The 19,869-nt window shown below is 42.6% G+C and overlaps 1 protein-coding gene across 2 annotated transcripts in view; it reads left to right on the forward strand.

Annotated features, from left to right (window-relative positions):
- Positions 1 to 19,869, forward strand: part of SPATA16 (spermatogenesis associated 16) — a 209,127-nt gene that overhangs the window by 1,426 nt on the left and 187,832 nt on the right. The window lies entirely within an intron of this gene.

The following is a 19,869-nucleotide window of genomic DNA, read 5'->3' on the forward strand; positions in this document are numbered from 1 at the left end:
GGGAGCAGGAAGGCCATACAATCAAGAAGAGTAGTTTGTTTGCCCTTGTGAGATTTTACTGGAATCCTACTGTTGGAATTCTCTGCACTCTTTCTAGATTTTCAACATCTTTTTTTATATTGTGGTGACCAAAACGGAATGCAATATTGTCCATTTCATGCTCATTTCCGAGTTGTATCTTACGTACAACTCAGTAACTTACAACTCACTTACTTACTTGCCAAAGAACCCAGAGCTTCCAATCTTGATGGGGAAGGGAGAAATGGTGAGCTTTGCTTAAATGGCCCTCTAAAAATGGGTAAGTGACACTGATTAGATATGCCTTAACTGGAAGCTGGAGCTATTGGTATTTACAGGAAAGCCATTGTTATGGTTGGTCCTGATTTCTCCAATGCTCCCAATTTGATTTAATTATCCTGGAAATCCCTTCTATCATAACAATATAACTCCTACTGTGCTGAGGCTCATAATAATCTCATAATGTGCCCAGGGTTTAGGCTTAATCGGATTTTTGTTTCCCTGTCCTATTTCCTACAATGTTGCTATAAAAACTGACAGAATCACACGCAAACAAAACAATTGTTGTTTAAACATCTTTATCCATTCTCTTCCCGCTCGGCTCTGTGCTCTACCATCTCAAATATATAAACACAGAAAGAGACATTTACGCATAATGAAAAACATCAGAAATTGGATTATCAGTGCTGGGAACAAGATATGATAAACTGTTTGCTCTTGTGGTAGATTCAGGGAAAGCATGGCACTCATTCCTCACTGCAGATGGGCTGATTTAAGGTGCTGAGCTGCAAAGCTGGCATTTTCTATAATAGGTGGTCCTCAGGTTATGACCACAAGAGAGCCCAAAATTTCCGCTGCTAAGCAAGACAGTTGTTAAGCGGATTTTGCCCCATTTTACAAACTTTCCTTACCCCCGTTATTAAGTGAATCACTGCGGCTGTTAAGTTGGTAGCACACTTGATAAGTCAGTCTGGCTTCCCCTTTGACTTTGCTTGTCAGGAGGTCGCAAAAGGGGAATCACGTAACCCCCCGAGACGACCGTCATAAATATGAGCCAGTTGCAAAAGGTCTGATTTTTTATTGTGTGACCGTGGGGACGTTGTAACGGTTGTAAGTCTGAAAACCATTCCCATAAGTTACTTTTTTCAGTGCTGTTGTAACTTTGAACGGTCACTCGATGAATGGCTGTAAGTCAAGGGTCACCTGTATATCAGTGGTAGGTTACGACCGGTACGCCCCAGTGCCTGCCGGGAGCACCGGGTACTGTTCCGGTACGGTGCTCCGGAGAGTGCACCTGTCCACCCATGCTCCTTACCAGTATTTGAGCTCTTCGGGGCTTCCACCCATGTGCACGGAGCATACGGCACCTGCGCAACACTCCGCCGAGCAGCTGGAGCATCATGGAGATGTCGCGGAGCATCACAGCACGCATTCATGTGGTGGACACCGGGCCCCATTGCACAGTACCAGTTGCAACAGGATCCAGAACCCACCACTGCTGTATATGGAGTATATGTCCTCTGCTCTATCCATAATAATATGGAACTAAGGGCAAGTCAGATCAAGCTTAAGCAACTTGCATCCACTCAGGTGCCTGAGTTCGATAGCCAACAGACTACAGGCAGTCTGGGGTTAAGGATTAACCCTTCCTAACTCTGTGTTGCACCCCATTTTTATTTAAGTTAGGACAGGTTTACCATATCTGTACTTCTGCATATCAAGGACAAACAAGAGCAACAACAAATTTCTTTGGAAAGGTTTTTTTTTTTGTAAAGCTTAAACTTATAACTTTGAGTTTTATACCTTAAAAGCTGAGTTGTGGGAGAGACAAATTTCTAGCATGGAGAAACCAATTGAAGGAGAAATTCAATCAATTCAAGCTGGAGTAGAAGACCTCCAAGGCAGAGTTAGGGTTAGGGCTAGGGTTAGGGTTATGGTTATGGTTAGGGTTTAGCAAGGAGTTCTCTGCCTGGTTGCTGGGTGAGTGTGGCCATGGTGGGCATCACCTAGGTGGCCTCCTGAACCACAATGGGGAGGTGTTTTTGCTCTCCCCTGGCTCCGGAGGCTTTACTTGAGCCTCCATGAGGGTGAAAATGGCCTCCCCAGGCTCCAGAAGCCCTCCCAAACGTCTGGTAGGCCCGTTTTTGCCCTCCCTGAACCTCCACCCACGTCCTGTACTTACCTGCATCCAAAATAGGCTATGTGGGGACTCCTGGGAGGGGCGGGGTGGGAGGGGCCAGCCAGGAGTGGAATTTGGGGGTTCTCCAAACTGCACAGAATCTTAGCTAGAGGTTCTCCTGAACCCCTGCGAGCCCCCAGGAGCCCACCCATGCCCCAAGGGGTTCCACCACAAAACTGTGTTCGACTAAAGGGCACTCGACGAAACCGCGTAGCTGACGTCATCACAGCGCGACAACAGCGTGGAGAAAAAAGCACGCTGTAAACACTAAACCTAAAATTAACCCCTAAACCTAAACCTAACCCCCCTAAACCTAATCCTAAACCTAACCCTAAACCTAATCCTTAACCTAACCCTAAACCTAACCCTAAAGCTAACCCTTAACCTAACACTAAACCTAACCCTAACCCTTAACCTAACCCTAAACCTAACCCGAACCCTAACCCTTAACCTAACCCTAAACCTAACCCTAAACCTAACCCTAAACCTAACCCTAAACCTAACCCTAAACCTAACCCTAAACCTAACCCTTACCTTAACTTGAATCGGCTTGCTTTCAAAGCGCTATTTAAAGCGCCCTTCTTTCTCCGCGCTTGCTGTTGTCGCCCTGTTGATGACGTTAGCGACGCGGTTTAATCGGGCACGCTTTAGTCGAGCGCGGTTTTGTCGTGCCATGGCCCCAAGGTCCCTCCCAGCTCTATTCTGATTCTGATTCATCCTTGTGCCCAAGCAGGACCGAATAAAGTTCAACAATCTCTGCCCCATACAAACAAAACTTTTCTTCTAGTGTGAAAAAAAAATGTTGCTTTATATTCTGTGTGCTACAGTATGTGGGATGCAAGCAACTCACTTCTAAGACTTAGCCTCCTTCTTTTCTTAAAAAAAAAATCCCAATTAATCCACAGGGAAGCAACATTTTAAAATCCCTTGTGGCTTCCTTTTTATTCCCCCTAGTATTCTTGAAAGTACTGTAGATCCAGGCTGCTGGGAACATGGCATTTTCAGCCGTATGACCTGATTTTTTCTCTCTCAGCTCTGCGGCTCCCAAAGTTGTATCATAAATGTTAAGTAGGTGGCTCAGCAGACCACAAGCTACATCAGACCACTTTTGATAGCCATCTTTCCTCCCCCATCTTCTTCCTTTCTTTGAGACTGTTGCCTTGTGTCAACTTGAACTTAGAGAAGACTAAGGAAAGAGGAGACTAAGGAAAGAGGAAACTCACTTTTTCTCCAATCCCAATTAAAAATGTAAATTACAGAACTAATGCAACTATGGTGTTTTGAGAGCCAAAGAAATGGAGCTGTCGGGAAACTACAGTTTTGTGAACTGACGCATTGAACATGAATTTGGGCAAACTCCAGGAGACAGTGGAGGGCAGGAAAGCTTGGTGTGCTATAGTCCATGGAGCCATAAGGAGTCAGACACGACTTAGCAACAAAAACAGATGTGAATCATCTTAAAGTGGCTTTCCCTTACATGATAGCCTCCTGAAATGTTTGATATTGAACTTGGCAAATTTCTTAACTTGTGTGACTCTTCTTATCAAGTGAGCATTAAGCCACCTTGTCAACCTCTTTCAACCTAGTGTCCATAAGAGTCATGGACTTCAAACTATCTGGATTCTCCTCAAATATGCTTAAGAAGACTGAGAACTGAAGCCCACATATCTTCTCACTCTGGTCAGAATGAGAAATACTGTATGGTGGCAAGGAAATTGATCGTATATAAATCGACAACTCAATGCCCTTTATGGGACCATCTCTGTTTACATTTGGGGATCAACGTAATGCTTTTCAGGACTTTTTGTTTTGACAAAGGCTGGCATTATCAACACAACAGGACATCTGTAAGTGGTACATAAAGAAAAAGGAAGTGAAGGGTACCAACAGAACTGTCCTAGATCACTCTCATACTACTACTTCATTTGTGCTTACTTCCGGGCACTTCCGGATTGAAAAGTGTTATGTCCCTCCAGTGGGCAGGAGAGCTGGCAGCAGATTTGGACAGTGAGGAGGTTGGGGAGGAACATGGGCCAGTCCTGGAGTCTGGTGAAGGCTCTGATGAAGGCTCTGTGTTAGAGGCAGAGAGAGAGCCAGGGCTGCATGGCCGTTATCAGTTGCCTTCAGAGTCAGACATCAGTGAGGCAGACGAACAGCTGGAGCCTATTCCCAGGGTGCGCAGGTGCAGAGTTGCCAGACGAACAGCTAAGGAACAAAGGTCAACTTGGGAGTAAGGCCACAGGTGGATGATGAATGGCCCCTCCCAGAGGAAATAAAAGAGGAGCGAAAGGGGAGTGGAGTTTGCAGGAGACAATTAGTTTGTTTAATTGGTTTGTGACTTTCCCAAACTCCTTGTCAAGTTTTGCAGATATCGGCCTGGCAGTTCTCCAAGCCAGGTAAGGTCTGTGACTGTAAATCCTCCCTTGAAAGACTTTGCTTTCTGTGAATGAGCAGAATTCACAGGAAATTAGTAAAAGGGGTTTTTGTGGAGACCAGGAGTTTGCTTCATGCTCTTGGGAAGCCTAGATCAGCACAAAAATATAAGCTGGTGACCTCACCATTGCCCAGGAGATGCCCAAGGGAGCTCATTTCATGTCCTTGGTATTTTCCCACTGAAATGGTGCCTATTTATCTACTTGCATTTGCATGATTTCTAACTGCAAGATTGGTAGGAGCTGGGGCACGTTGACAGGAGCTCATTCCATCACATGATTCACTCTTGGGTTTCAAATTTCCAAGCAGTCAATTTCTCAATGGTCTTCTAATTCAGCATCCTGACAATGTAAGCCACCATGGCTCCACTCCCATCATTTAGAGAAAAGGAGAGGAAAATCATGTATGGTAATTTCATTGTCCCTCTGGTGCTGATTTCTTGGGAAACCGCCACTATATCTGCATTTTCTATAAACTCCTGCTCTTCCCCTTCCTCCACCCTATCTTTCAGCTGGTCTTCCTTGATTTCCTATTCCTGGCCCTGGAGACCCAGAAAAGCATGTTCTGAAACCAACCCCACACACAAAACCTGGATTTATGGTATTGCCAATCATTGTCATCATCCCAGGTATTGCTTTGCTCAGAAATGCTTCAGATCCGGTTTCAATTCTTCTTCGCGATGCAGGATTCCCCAGAGGATCTAAAACAGTCTATTTGGTGTGTGCATGTTTATTAACCACAGTCGTTGTTTGGAGACCAACTTGTAATTAGCTCCCGTGATTTATCCCCAGAGGGAATATTTTCTCAACACCTGGCCCCCTGAGAAATGTCTTAAAAGAAGCTGTATCAGCCCACCTGCACAACTCACGTGACACTGAAATGCTTAATCTTTTTTTTTTTTTTGCTCTGTGCTCAAATATTGATTCTTTTTTAATTCTCTTTTTCTAAGAAGTGGAACGGTTAGAGATCCAGAGTTTTCTGATAAATTTCACTTTAGCTTCTGGTAGGAATGAATTAGCAAAGGGTAGAAAATTAGTGTCCGATATTTTTAGCTGTGGCAAAAATAGCATTATAAAACCTCCCTATATATATTTTTCCATATATTTTGTGGGTTGTGTTTGAACTTTTTATTGCCAATCGGTTTGAGAATCATCCAGGGAGAAAGGCAGGATACAAGTGGAATTCATCATCATGCTTTATCACACTTGTTATTAATTGATTAGTTGCAATTCTTCCTTTGGATGATTGGATTAGTCCTTGCAATTTTTATCTGACCTTTTCCTGGAGGAGTTCAAGATGGCTTGAATGATGTTTTCCTTAATTTTATCTCTCAACCAACAGCTCTGTGAAATGTCCCTACTGTGCAAACTCGGGGGCTAAGTAAGAACCTGAACTTTAGATCCACTTAGCAATAGCAGTTAGACTTATATATCGCTTCATAAGGCTTTCAGCCCTCTCTAAGCGGTTTACAGAGTCAGCATATCGCCCCCAACAACAATCCGGGTCCTCATTTTACCCACCTCGGAAGGATGGAAGGCTGAGTCAACCCTGAGCCGGTGAGATTTGAACAGCCGAACTGCAGAACTGCAGTCAGCTGAAGTAGCCTGCAGTGCTGCATTTAACCACTGCGCCACCTCGGCTCTTCCTTTTTCAGAATGTTAAAGCTTCTCATGGTGGTCTTTGGTGGGTAGCAGAGATGTGGTTCTGTTGGCACAGAGAAAGTCCCAAAGTTGGTTTTTCAAGAGCAACTGGACTTATTTGTTTTTCTTTGAAGACTTTTCGCTTCTCATCCAATGCTGAAAAGACTGTGTCTTTAAAGTCTTCTTTCAAACCAGCCATCCTCTCTGTTCAAAATGAGGACCACCGGTTTGAAGAGGGGTCACATAGGCCATCTAATCAAAATGGAACAGCCCCTCTTTCAGCAGAGAGGGAGGGATATGACATTATCTGTCTCCAATCTACAGCACAGTCCTTTCAGCAGTTCCAAGGAGGCTCCACACCCACCTGCACCACTCAGATGTCCCTGAGGACCAGTAGTGGGATTCAAATAATTTACCAACCAGTTCTCTGCCCTAATGACCATCTGGGTAGGCGGGGCTTGGTGGTCATGTGATCATGTGGGTGTGACCAAGTCGATGTCACTCAGGTTGATGGGCACTTCACTTTAGTTGTTACAATGGTAATAAGGGTTAGCTGGAGAGGCAGTTTCTGTAAGCAGGGCAATAAAGATTAGGCTGGAAACAACACCAGAATGCTTCCTTCCTGCCTTCCTTACAGGATTAGCCCTGTAAAGTGGGAAAAAACAAAAGATTTCTTCCAACAACTTTCTACTTAGAAAGTTACCAACCGGTTCTCCTGAATAGGTGCGAACTGGCTGAATCCCACCACTGCTGAGGACACAGATAAACTTCCAAGCGGCCTTAATGACGCTCTAAAACAATGCAAATGACCAGCTGTCTGCAAGGAATATAAATTCTTCCATCGGCTACCATCCAAGAAACTTCTTGGATGAGAAGCAAAATGTCTTCAAAGAAAAACAAATAAATCCAGTTGCCTCTTGAAAAAAGCACCTTTGGGACAACCTGGATGACTGAGAATCCCCATAGATATGCAAAGAGAAAGGTTACAATATTATTAGAAAAGGGGTATGTGGAAAGAAAATGGATAAGTCTTGGCATTTGGGTAGGTTTTTAACTTTGATTGATAGATTGATTAGAGATGTATATGATAAAGCATATTTTATATACTTTGTATTTTTATAGGGTTCTGCTCTTATTGTGTACATAGTTTTACATTGTTTTACTCCTTTTAATGCTGTAAGCTGCCCAGAGTCACCTGATGGTTGAGATGGGCAGCAAATAAATTGAATTAATGAATGAATGACTCCACCCCAACCCTCCATCTCTCTGTTTGGGTGACTCTAGGCAGCTTACTGGAAAGGTAGCCAAGAGAGAGGCATAATCGGGATCAGAATTAGGTTTTTCTCCCTCTCACAAAATGTTAAAGGGAGGTCATCACAAAATCTAAAGCTGGATAGGTTCAAGACTTTTAGAAAGAAGTGCTATTTTACAGTGAATGTCTATGGAGATTCTCAGCAATGCAGGTCATGCTCGTCCCAAGGGTCAACGGGACTGAAGCTGAAGAAATTCCTTGGATGAGAAGTGAAACGTCTTCAAAGAAAAACCAGCAAGTCCAGTTGCCTCTTGAAAAAGCACCTTTGGGTCTATTTTACAGTACTTTGGTACTCTTTTAACTACATCATGGTTAAAGGATCAGATTCACTGCCATCAGATGTGCTTTGGAGGGTTGCTGTTATTGGTGGTTTGGTGTCTTGATGTCTTGATGTCTAAGTACTTCTTTCCAAATCAAAGGCTGCATGCTTCATGTGTCCTCTATAGGAAGATCAACAGTTGAGACCCTGGTACCTTTAATATGTGAAGTAGTAATTCCACTCTAATTCCAGCTCCTTCTGGACATCTTAGAACTAAGCAACTTAGAACTAAGGAGAAGCTTCCTGACAGTTAGAACAATTAATTAATGGAACAAATTGCCTCCAGAAGTTGTGAATTCTCCAACACTGTTTTTTTTTAAATAATATGTTGAATAACCTCTTGTCTGAAGTGAAGTAGGGTTTCCTGCCTAAGCAGAGAGTTGGACTAGAAGATCTCCAAGGTCCCTTCCAACTCTGTTATTCTATTCTGTTCTGTTCTGTTCCATTCTATCTGATTCTGTCCTATTCACTTTAAAGATGGTTCAGAAAATGTAGAGCAGATTTAGAGAAGGGCAGCCAGGACAAATGGAAGATTGGCGAACTGAGAAATTGAAGACCACAAGAGACACCGTAGGACTTTCCTGAACTGATACCACAATATAAAGGGCACAAAGGCTCAGTTCAACCTGATAATATCTCTGGTTCTTGTCTTCAGGTGGAGGTTGGATAGATATTACAGAGGGATGCTAGGCAAGGCATGGAGGCTGACCTTAAAAGCTACTTGCTACTCTGTCGGCCTTTCTGAGTTTCCTAGACATACTGTGTTTCTTATTTTGACTGATTTTAATCTGCCGCTATGGTACCGTTCTAAGCAATGTGCAGCAATATCTTCAAACACTGTCACGAAATCTAAATGAATGAAAGTGTATCTTTAACATGCCCTAGCAATAGCATGGTAAAACAGCTGCACAATGTATCCATCATCGCATTTTATATTTATACTAACAGCATTCTGCACTTACCATTCCTGCTATTATCTCATTTGCTCCTTGGAACAACCGTGTTTTCATAGGTTCTCTAAATGTCAAGATAAAGGCACCAATCTTCTATCTGATTGCAGCTGTCCCACGGGAAGGGAGCTCCTGCAGAAAATGTTCACTTCTGACTTCCCTCCCATCCAGTGGTGGGATCCTCCCGGTTTGACAACTCGGTTCGGTGATCACGCGATCGCGCTTGCATAGTTTGAAGAAATCTTCACTTCCAGGTTTCTTCAGAGGAGTAACACAGCTGATTCGCGTGGCAATCTGCTCTACCACGCAAATCAGCAGGGAAGATAAAGGTAGGAAAATAGCGCAGGGGGGCGGGTTGACCCATCTGATTGTCAGGGTGAACCGGTTTGCTCCCAGCTGATCGTCGGGGCTACCAGTTCGCCCAAACCTATCCGAGCCAGTAGGATTCCACCCCGCTCCCATCCTAAGTCCTGAGCATTTTAGGTGTAGATTTATACAACTGACCTTATGGCCAATGTGACCTTAAAAACCACAATAATTAAAACAAACAATTCAAAAAAGAAAAATCAGTCAGAAATAAAAAAAAGCAGGAAACAATATGAAACCACCATGTGTCCACTAACTTCCAGACTCCCATGCCTGAGTCAGCAGTCAGGTCTTTATCATTTTCTGGAAGGGTTCAATCTGTCCCAAGTGGTTTAGGTGTGCCAGAGCAGGGGTCTCCAATGGTGGCAACTTTAAGCCTGGAGGACAGGGGTGGGTTGCTCCCGGCATTACTGCTGGTTCGGTGCGGGCAAAAACTTTGCAATTACAATTGTTATGTGCATGCGCAGAACTGAAAATCAAGATGGCGGCCCCATAGAGGTATCTTTGAATCCTAGTGAACAACCATTTAAATATTAGCCAGCAGTGTGCAGCAGTTGCCAAAAAAGCCAACACAGTTGTAGGTTGCATAAGCAGAGGGATAAAATCAAGATCACGCAAAGTGTTAATACACTTTATAATGCTTTGATAAGGCCACACTTGGAATACTGCATTGAGTTTTGGTCACCACAATGTAAAAAGGATGTGGAGACTCTAGAAAGAGTGCAGAGAAGACCAACAAAGATGATTAAGGGACTGGAGGCTAAAACATATGAAGAATGGTTGCAGGAACTGGCTATTTCTAGTTTAATGAAAAGGACTAGTGGTGACATGTTAGCCTCCGGGGTTGGGCGGCTTATAAATTTAATAAATGAAATAAATGAAATGTTCCAATATCTCCGGGGTTGGCACAAAGAAGAGGGAGTCAAACTATTCTCCAATGTACCTGAAGGCAGGACAAGAAACAATGGGTGGAAACTGATCAAGGAGAGAAGCCATGTAGAATTGAGGAGAAATTTCCTGATAGTTAGAACAATTAATCAGTGGAACAACTTGCCTCCAGAAGTTGTGAATGCTCCAACACTGGATGTTTTTAAGAAGATGTTGGATAACCATTTGTCTGAAATGGTATAGGGTTTCCTGCCTAGGCAGGGGCTTGGACTAGAAGACATCCAAGGTCCCTTCCAACTCTCCTATTCTATTCTATTCTATCCTATTCTATTCTATTCTTGACTGATGCCACACCTGTATCCCAGGTAGACACATTTGCAAGAGAGCAACTCCTGTCTTCATGCCCAGCTAGGGCTTGATAATACCTGTCATTCCAGAGTTTAATGATATTCTCAACTGAACTCCTGTCCAGATTACTGGGAAGTTCTTCAAGATCCTGAGGAACCCACATAAATTGAACAAACAAAGGGCCTCTGAAGGAGATGTGTAGTTAAGAAATAGGAAATATAAATAAAAATAAATAAAAATATCCGAAGTAGCCAGTTTAATTGGCCCTAACTCTGGTGTGACACAGAATTTTAGACTAAAGAAACTTTTGTTCTGAATCAGCAGGTTTCTTCTGATGTTTTCATATGAGAAGTAAAGAAATGGATTTTTTGCCCTTGTGGTTTGCCACAGTTGAATGTTCAAAGCCAGGTGATTGACTCTGCCCCATTGAAATAAACAGATCTTATGTTCACTTACTCCTATGAGTGGGAATTGTTAGCAAGATGTCTGGGGCAGGATATCTCTTGACAGCCAATTAATTACACTGATAAAGATGGCATACAAATTCTAGAAAGGTTTTCTTCCTTCCATAAATCTCTTCCAGAATTAAATTTTACACTCTGTTGTCCTGAAAATAATCTCCTCCAGGTCATTAAACAAACAAATGAAGTAAGTTAATGGCTGGTGTGTTATTTCAAGGCCTAGAAAGAGCTCCAGCTGTATCACCATGCACTCCATATCAAGTGCAGCGTTTTGTCTCTTGGATGCAAAATGAAGACCTCAAATAAAGTGTGATTAATTCACAAGAGGGCCATAGAGAACTCTCTGCGTGAGCTGGATTAATTCCATAACCCACAGATGGTCATTATGGGCTGTGCCAAGGTGATGGTGAAATAAACATAAGTGTCAGCCTATTTATTTATTTTAAAAACTGTAGACTTATTTTTTTTTTTAATTTAACTCTTTAAGAATATTCTGATATGCAACGCATACAATTGCGTATATCCAATCCGGAGCTCTGCATGCATTTCAATATCCCTAGGAAAGATAGAGTAGAATAGAATTAAAGAGTTGGAAGGGACCTTGGAGGTCTTCTAGTCCAACCCTCTGCTTACGCAGGAAACCTTACACCACTTCAGACAAATGGTTATCCAACGTCTTCTTTAAAACTTCCAGTGTTGGAGCATTCACAACTTCTGGAGGCAAGTTGTTCCATTGATTAATAGTTCTAACTGTCAGGAAATTTCTCCTTAGTTCTAAGTTGCTTCTCTCCTTGATTAATTTCCACCCATTGTTTCTTGTCCTGCCCTCAGGTGCTTGACTCCCTCTTCTTTGTGGCAGCCCCTGAGATATTGGAACTCTGCTATCATGTCTCCCCTAGTCCTTCTTTTCATTTTCATTCAGACATGTGACCTTCCCTATATGAAGAAAAGACATTGGAAATAAATCAAGGTTGCTACATCACACCTTACAGGCTAGTTCAGTTTCTCAATCCCAGAAACTTTAAGATGTATGGATTTCAATTTCTAGAACCCTCCACCAGGCATTGCATTCTCCCATGCTGATTGGGGAATTCTGGGAGTTGATGTCTATATCTTAAAAGTGTTGAGATTGAGAATCACTGAACTAGATGGATTCCCCCCCCCCCAAATCTTTGGAATCAAAGGAAAAACATATATTGCAAAGGCCTGCAGATAATAAGAATTGGTAATTAAGCTTCATCAAGCAACATGTTGATATAGGACGGTTCATTGTCAAAGAAAAAACTAGCAGATACTCACAACATTTCAACGATGTTTAGAGTTAGCTTTGGTTACTCTTCCTTTTAAAAAATAGCATTTTTAATATCTTATTTTGTGTCATCATAACTCCTTTGGAGAATGGATGGTTCTCCAAATTCTGTGAATCCAGAAGATTAGTTAAGTAACATGGTTTGAACATAGTCAGTGGCGCAAAATTACCCCACTGAAATCTAAAATCAGCATTAGATATGTTTTTTATTTAATCAAATTTCTATACCCACCCATCTCACAAGAAGTGACTCTGGCAGCATACAACAATCGGATAAAAACAACACTTAAAATACAATTCAAAATAAAAATTAAGATGTCAGTCATAAATAAGACAAGGCTCCTGCCAACTGTCATAAAAAGTAACCTTCATATTGACTTCCATCAATCACAAAAAGTTTTAAAGGCAAAGAAAGTTTATTGCCAAAAAAGAATGAAAGAGAGAAAAAATACTGATTACTTTTCCATACTCAAACATACAAAGACAAGGAAAGCAAGCTAGCAAATACTGGGTGACAATCATTGAGCATTGTATTACTTGTAATATGCAATGATTGCTGTGAGGTTTTTGCCAGCTTCGTTTGCACTTTCTTGCTATTGTGAATGAGATTTGAAGAATTAATGGGTGCTGAAAACTTAACCCTCAATATGACAAAGTATTATTTTGTTAATCAAGACAAATACGCCACTATGCTTTCAATGGGAGCAGTGTTCTTGGAACTCTGGTATTGCACAGGATTGGAACCTAGAGAATATGTGATCTATAGATAAGAATAAAACATGTCATAGAGAACAATGGATGGGGTTTCAATGCTTTTTTCATCTCAGTGTAATTCACTGATATTATTTCTGATTGCAGTGACCATGGAATTCATGATCTTAAATTCACATCAGGTGTGCCATCTGATGCTTTAAAATGTACTAGAATTAACTTGATTTTTCACTGCTGGGATGAAAGATCTAAAATACTTGGCAATCGGACTTGGTATTCCTTTAAATAGAAATATCATCAGAATCCCAGCAGGGTTGTTTTTATATAAGGGTAGTCCTTGACTTATAAACAAAATTTCCATTGCTAGACAGTTGTTAGGTGAGTTTGCTCCATTTTACAACCTCTCTTGCCATAGTTGTTAAATGAATCACTGCAATTGTTAGTAGCATGGTGTCAGGCCTGCAGCCATCTTTTCTTTTGGGTCTTTGGGCTCCCACACTTTCTATTATTCTGCTATGCATTTTCTATTGTGGGAAAATGGGAGAGGGGATTGTATGGAGTTAGATGCTATGTAGCCATAACAAAATTCTTTCTAGAAAGCCAAGGTCATCCTTTGTCTCTGCACCTCTGCACCTGACCGGAACTGGATGGGTGGAACTGTCAGCAAGGCAGTGGGAGATTGAACCATGTGATGGACTTGTGGATGTGGATGTGGGGCAAGATCTTAAGCTTTCAACTAGGTGGGGGAAACCGGGAAGCCTTCAGATTCGGGTTTTCCCAAATGTGCCAACATGGCTCTCTTAATGAATTGGAACTTTGAGTAATACTTTGCCTTGGACTCTGATTTACTTTTGGATGCTATTTGGAATCCTGACACATGGTTCTTAAGTGAATGTGGCTTCCCCATTGACTTTGCTTGTCAGAAGGTTGCAAAAGGGAATCATATGACCCCCGCATCATAAGCATCCAAGCATCATAAATATGAATGAGTTGCCAGGCATTCAAATTGTGATCACGTGACCATGGGGATGCTGCAATGGTCATAAATGTGAAAATGGTCACAAGTCACTTTTTCCAGTGCTCTTATAATTCGAACAGTCACTTAATGAATTGTTGTAAGCCAAGGACGATCTGCATTACCAAGTAGGCATGTCGCCTATGTGAATTCCACAATAGCATCAAAGTCATTCAAAACCAGATATCAGCCTTTGGTGTAGGAAGTCTTCTCTTCTTCATCCCATCCTTCAGCATCTTTAAGGAAGATTACAGAACTGGACAAACATGGTTTTTCCATCAGCAGAAGTTGGGATCTCGGTTTGAATCGTTACATCCTTCCCACTCTTAGGTAACATTACTCAGACATTTTCTGTTGGCGTTTTTACCTGTTGTGCCAACTAGATTTAAGATCCAGATTTTTGTCTTCTAAAAACGGCAGTGTTTCTTTCCACTTCTTTCTGCTTGACAAAGAACTGGGGGTGGAGATCTTCTCCTTTTTTCCCTTTGTGATTATTTTAGCAACGTACAGGAAGGATGATAATTTTTGTCAAAATTAGGGTGGGAAATCTGACGGAGAAACTTGCATTTTGTTATTAGAGCCCGCCTATTTTCCTCTCGTACCGCACGCCTGCAACATAAAACTTTGCCCGTAAAACAGAATATCATTGCAAAGCCTACCTATTTTAAAAGAGAAAGAACAGTGAAATTATTCTTCAGCATTGTTGGATTATCATGGCATTATGGATGGCAGTGCCAGGGAACTGATTTTTCACACATACCCCACTTCCTCCGCTGCTTTATACTTTTTTTTCCCCATTGCAGCAGATTTATTTTTAAAAATAATTATAATGATCTATTCCGCCACCCACACAGCTAATAGCAAAAATGCCAAAAAGATGGATAGATTCAAAACTCAGCTCTTTGCCATCCTCTGCAATTTAGGGAGCTGGTTATTTGGTTATTTGGTTAGAAAACCCAAAGTCCTTTTTGTGCCCATTGTCCTGACATGGCCAGTGGATATGTGTCTGGCTCTGAAATTGGTAATTTTGACTGGTTCCTCCCCACCTCTTTTTTTTCCCTTCTCTCCCTTCATAGCCGGGGGTGTATTTTCTTGAAAGAACACTTATGAATCTTTGCAACACATGTTCCAAGGCATAGAAATTCTCCAATAAAGAGGGGAGAAAACAGACCCAAACAGATTGAGTAATTTATAATTATGCTTAATTGATTCCTCTGTACATTTGGTTATTTTATCCAGAGTTGAAACTCTAAAACGTGTCCCTGCTGCTCTAAAAAAAAAGCCCATGAAATTAATAATTGCACATTTTCTCACAATGTGTCATTTACATTTCACATAAACACTACAGCAATCAACATTTGACTGTCTGATGTCCAATCAAGATAAATAAAAAAGGATTGTTGTGGAGATCTAACCCTTACTATTTTTTTTTTAATTTGTACAGTCATTGTGGAATTGCAGTTATCTCTTGGAACAGTGTTTCTTAATACCATGACCTAACCAGGGGTGGGTTTCTCACCCCATTCCAACCGGGCGGCGGCAGCCTCGCACATGCGTGCGGCACGTGCGTGCACACGCGTGGCGCACGCATGCATACTAGCATCTGTACAATGCTCCAGCTGCTCCTGGAGGATCGCGCAGGCGCTGTATGCGTCCTGCGCATGCGTGGAAGTGCAGAACTCGTCAAAACCGGGTAAGGAGCGTGGGTGCGCGGGTGGGCCCTTCGCCGTTCCCGGAAGTTACTTACTTCCGGGTTCGCCGACCAACCGGTTTGCAGGGACCACCGCAAACCGGTTGAAACCCACCCCTGGACCTAACTAAATTTCATTTAGTGCACCTATTGGGGTAAAATCAGGGGTGAAATCCTACCGGTTCAGGCTGGTTTGCTCAAACCAGTAATAAAAAATGCTACCGGTTCACCCAAACCAGTAGTTAAAAAAATGCTAGAAATTATGCAGCACAGCTGATCATTGGAACTTTTTTATTACTTTTTTTGAAGCATTTTTTTACTACCGGTTTGGGCAAACCGGTAGTTCCGATGATCAGCTGTGTGACATCAGCTGTGCTGTGCGATTTATATTCGCTAGAAATCACGACGCACAGCTGATTGTCACACAGCTGATCGTCGGAACTTTTTAAAACTTTTTTTTAGCATTTAGCAATCCTGCTATCTAGAGAATCTAGATCGCGCGGTACAGCTGTTCCCCCCCCCTCGCTGTTCTACTTACCTCTGCAGGCTCAGAAAAGGCTTCTTAATCCTCCTTTTTCAGCATGCACAGTAGCTCCTGTGGTGCATGCGCACAAAGCATGTGTTTGGTGCACTTGGCTGTGTGTGTGTGTGTTCCAGGATCACTCTGGAATGCTTCGAGCAATTTCAACCAAACTTGGTACACAGATGACTTACTCTCTGGAGAAAAATACTATGGGGGTAAGACGCTGTTAATACCCCTCGGGTTGTGTGCTCTGTTAAGATACAGCTTGTTGTGCCATACTGGCTTCTACTGTACAGTGCAATGGAGTTGCCATGGTAGCAGCTTCAGAGTACTCCACAAGGGGCTGGTAAGGGGGAAAATCCAACATTAGAAATTACGTTTGGTCCAGATATTTTCCCCTACAAATAAATACCTAGGCAACACCGGGTTATCAGCTAGTTCTACTATAAAATCCATAGATATTTCTCTGAATGTGGTCCTAGCATTGGCAATACTCTGAAGGAGTCTGGCAGGCTTCCCTGGGGGGGTGGATGGCATTTAGCTGCTGCACAAGTGGGGCAGCTGACCACGTTAATATTTAAGGAATTGCGTTGGTTGCATTGGTTACATGATTCTGGCCTTGGCTATCTCCAAGCTGATTGCCTTAATCAGCAGGATTAAGTCCCAACTGATGACCTAAATATAGCCCAACAATTATGCCTCTTGATTCTTCCGTTGCTTAACTAACAATCCAGTAACACTCATAAAGTGCTGAAGAGGAAATAAGGTATTAAAAATGGGGTTTTTTTTCCCCCTAAGCCATCTCCAGGCCATCTCTTTTTCCAAACTATCTCCATTACAATGGAGAAATGTCTATGGGGATTCTCAGCCATCCAGGTCATGGTTGTCCCAAAGATTCTTTTTCAAAAGGCAACTGTGGTGGTGCATTGGTTAGAGAGAAATATTGTAGGCTACTTCTGCTGACTGCCGGCTTACCGCAATTTGGCAGTTCAAATCTCACCAGGCTCAAGTTTGACTCAACCTTCCATCCTTCCGAGGTGGGTAAAATGAGGACCCAGATTGTTGGGGGAAATACACTGACTCTTTAAATCTGCTTAGAGAAGGCTGTAAAAGCACTCTAAAGGGGTATGTCAGTCTAAGTGCTTGAAGAGATTTTGCTTCTCATCCAAAAAATGTCTTTCGTTCTGAGTGAACGGTGGAGGATGGAAGGATTTATGTTCCTTGCAATCATCTGGTCATTAGCACTCCTTCTGAGAGTTGTTGAGGACACCTGAGGGTTTATCAGTGCTCTCAGGGTCACCTGAATAGTGCAAATGGATTTGGAGCCTTCTTGGAACTGCTGAAAGGACTGTGTTGTGCACAGGATAGAGGTGACATCATATTCCTCCCACTCTGTTCAGCCTTAATGTACATGGCCTCTTTGACCACGGAGAGTGGGAGAAATGTATTTGTTGATTTCCAAGATTGTATTAAAGTAACCTCAGCATAAAATAGAATTAGGTAGTCTGAATATGCTCCCTGTCTGGACCACCTCACAAAGTTGACACCAGTCTTCCAAGTCTGAAACTATATTTCCCCACCCCCCACCCCAGTCACCTTTACTGCCCAAGAAACTAGGGAGGGTCCCACCTGAGACATTTACCATGCCCAGGTGGATTAAGCTGCCTCTGGCCAAGCATTGCTTTGGGCTGAAGCTCTCTTCTGTCTCCCAGGGCTATTGCCACATACTATTATACGCTGCTTGTCACATTAGGCAGCGCTAAACAGTTCCTGAGTGCTTTTAGTGATATGGCTCGTCACGTGGCTCTGTGGTCCACCGATCCTAACCTGCAGCGTTGCACGCATCCCCTGCTTGTTTTCAAACACCAATCTTCATCCTGCTTCCAAATCTACACCTTTTCTTCAAACTGTATTCTTGTGCTTTCTATAATTTCCCATTTTTGTGAATGGGGGATGGGAGGGTTGAAGAGTTACATCCAAAGCACCAGATTGTTACTCCTGCTTTGTTGTTGTTGTTGTTGTTGCTGCTGCTGTTGTTGTTCATCTTCTTTGGGTCACCATTGGCTGCTGATCATATGCCAAGCAATGCCTGTTACCACTTTTAGTGTACAGGTTATGAAATTGGCATCATCATCAAAGAAATGATGCCATTACATATTTACAGTTTACAGTTATAAAACTGTTGTTTACAGTTCTACCAATTATATGTTTATGGTGTCTGATGCAAACATGATACGTTTGTTGCCATTATTCATTATTCTAAAACACCGATCCTCAAACTATGCCCCACGGGGCTGGATATGGCCCGCCAATGCAAAGTATCCAGCTTGCATAGTGGTGGAATTCAGCCCTGCCCCTTGCTCCGCCCCTCATCGGCCTTTTCTTCAAGCGAGCATCCACTCCAGCTGCACTTTTGGTTAGTTATTTCACCGGTTGAGCTGCACTCCTGATCACACCGCTGCTGCCATAGGTTAGGCCAAAGGGTGCGGAGGACGGCCAGCTGGCTGAGGGTGCAGTCACATGATCCAGGGTTGGTGGGTGAGTAGGGGAGGGGCAAATACAGCAAGGACAAAGGCAAAATGGACTGCTAAATTGATCATGCCCACCCAGTCACATGACCGCCTAGCCACACCCACCCAGCCCGTCTGCCCCAAACAGTCTGAAGGACCATGAATGGGCCCTCTGTTTAAAAAGTTTGAGTACCCCTGTTCTAAAACATAAAATTCTTCTCATGATCTTTAAAAATTGCTTAGCAGGGTCAGATTCTTCCAAGTTTACATGCTTTAAGTTATTAAAGAATTGGAGGGCAGATTTCCCCCCTCCCCTAGAAAAATGAAAATTAAAGCCACGCTCAAAGTGGTAAAACTCGGATTCTACCAGCATTCATATTGGCCACTAGGGGAAGTTACAGAAATAATAGCAAATGAATTCAGTTCTTGTGGCGGCCTAAAGAGATTCCCCCCCCCCAATTTTTTGAAAATTAATTGCCCTTTGGAGACCCAAATGAGAAGATCAAAGCCAAAAATGTCATGGACTGACTGGGGGGAAAAATCTGTCTGCAGAGGGGACAGAAATTCTCTTCCATCGGGGAGAATGGCAAATTGTTATTAAAGCATTTTACTCACATTTAGGTGATTCACATGGAAACATGCCATAAGGACAAGGTAACAGCTGTTAGCAGAGACATTTGTTATTTCACAGTGTCAAAGGATGCACAATGGCAGGTGTAGGGGGGAGAGAAAAGCTGTTGAGAAAGAGAATGAAAGGTGTGGGAGGACATGCAGAGGTTTTGAGCTCTATTAAGGCTGGGAGGGCTTTCTCTGTTGTTTGATTGTTTGCTCATAATGCTTTTGAGATTGCTAGCTTTCTGCTGCTAAGTGGGGACAACAGCTTTTTGGAACAAAGTTCCCCATATAAGTGGCAGAGAAGGAACAGAATGAGCTGGCAAGAGTCTTGCATTTGATATTCTGAAACAGCGTACAATAGTCAGCCATGCCATGGTGTGGAAGTCATTCCAGGATGGATAGAATATAATAACAGAGTTGGAAGGGACCTTGGAGGTCTTCTAGTCCAACCTTCTCCTGCTTAGGCAGGAAACCCTACACCACTTCAGACAAATGGTCATCCAATCTCTTCTTTAAAACTTCCAGTGTTGCAGCATTCACAACTTCTGGAGGCAAGTTGTTCCACTGATTAATTGTTCTAAC

Source organism: Thamnophis sirtalis, unplaced genomic scaffold, assembly GCF_051295495.1.
Source record: "Thamnophis sirtalis isolate CommonGarterSnake01/CBP01778 unplaced genomic scaffold, rThaSir2_p1.2 scaffold_11, whole genome shotgun sequence".
In the NCBI taxonomy this organism is placed as follows: domain Eukaryota; kingdom Metazoa; phylum Chordata; class Lepidosauria; order Squamata; family Natricidae; genus Thamnophis; species Thamnophis sirtalis.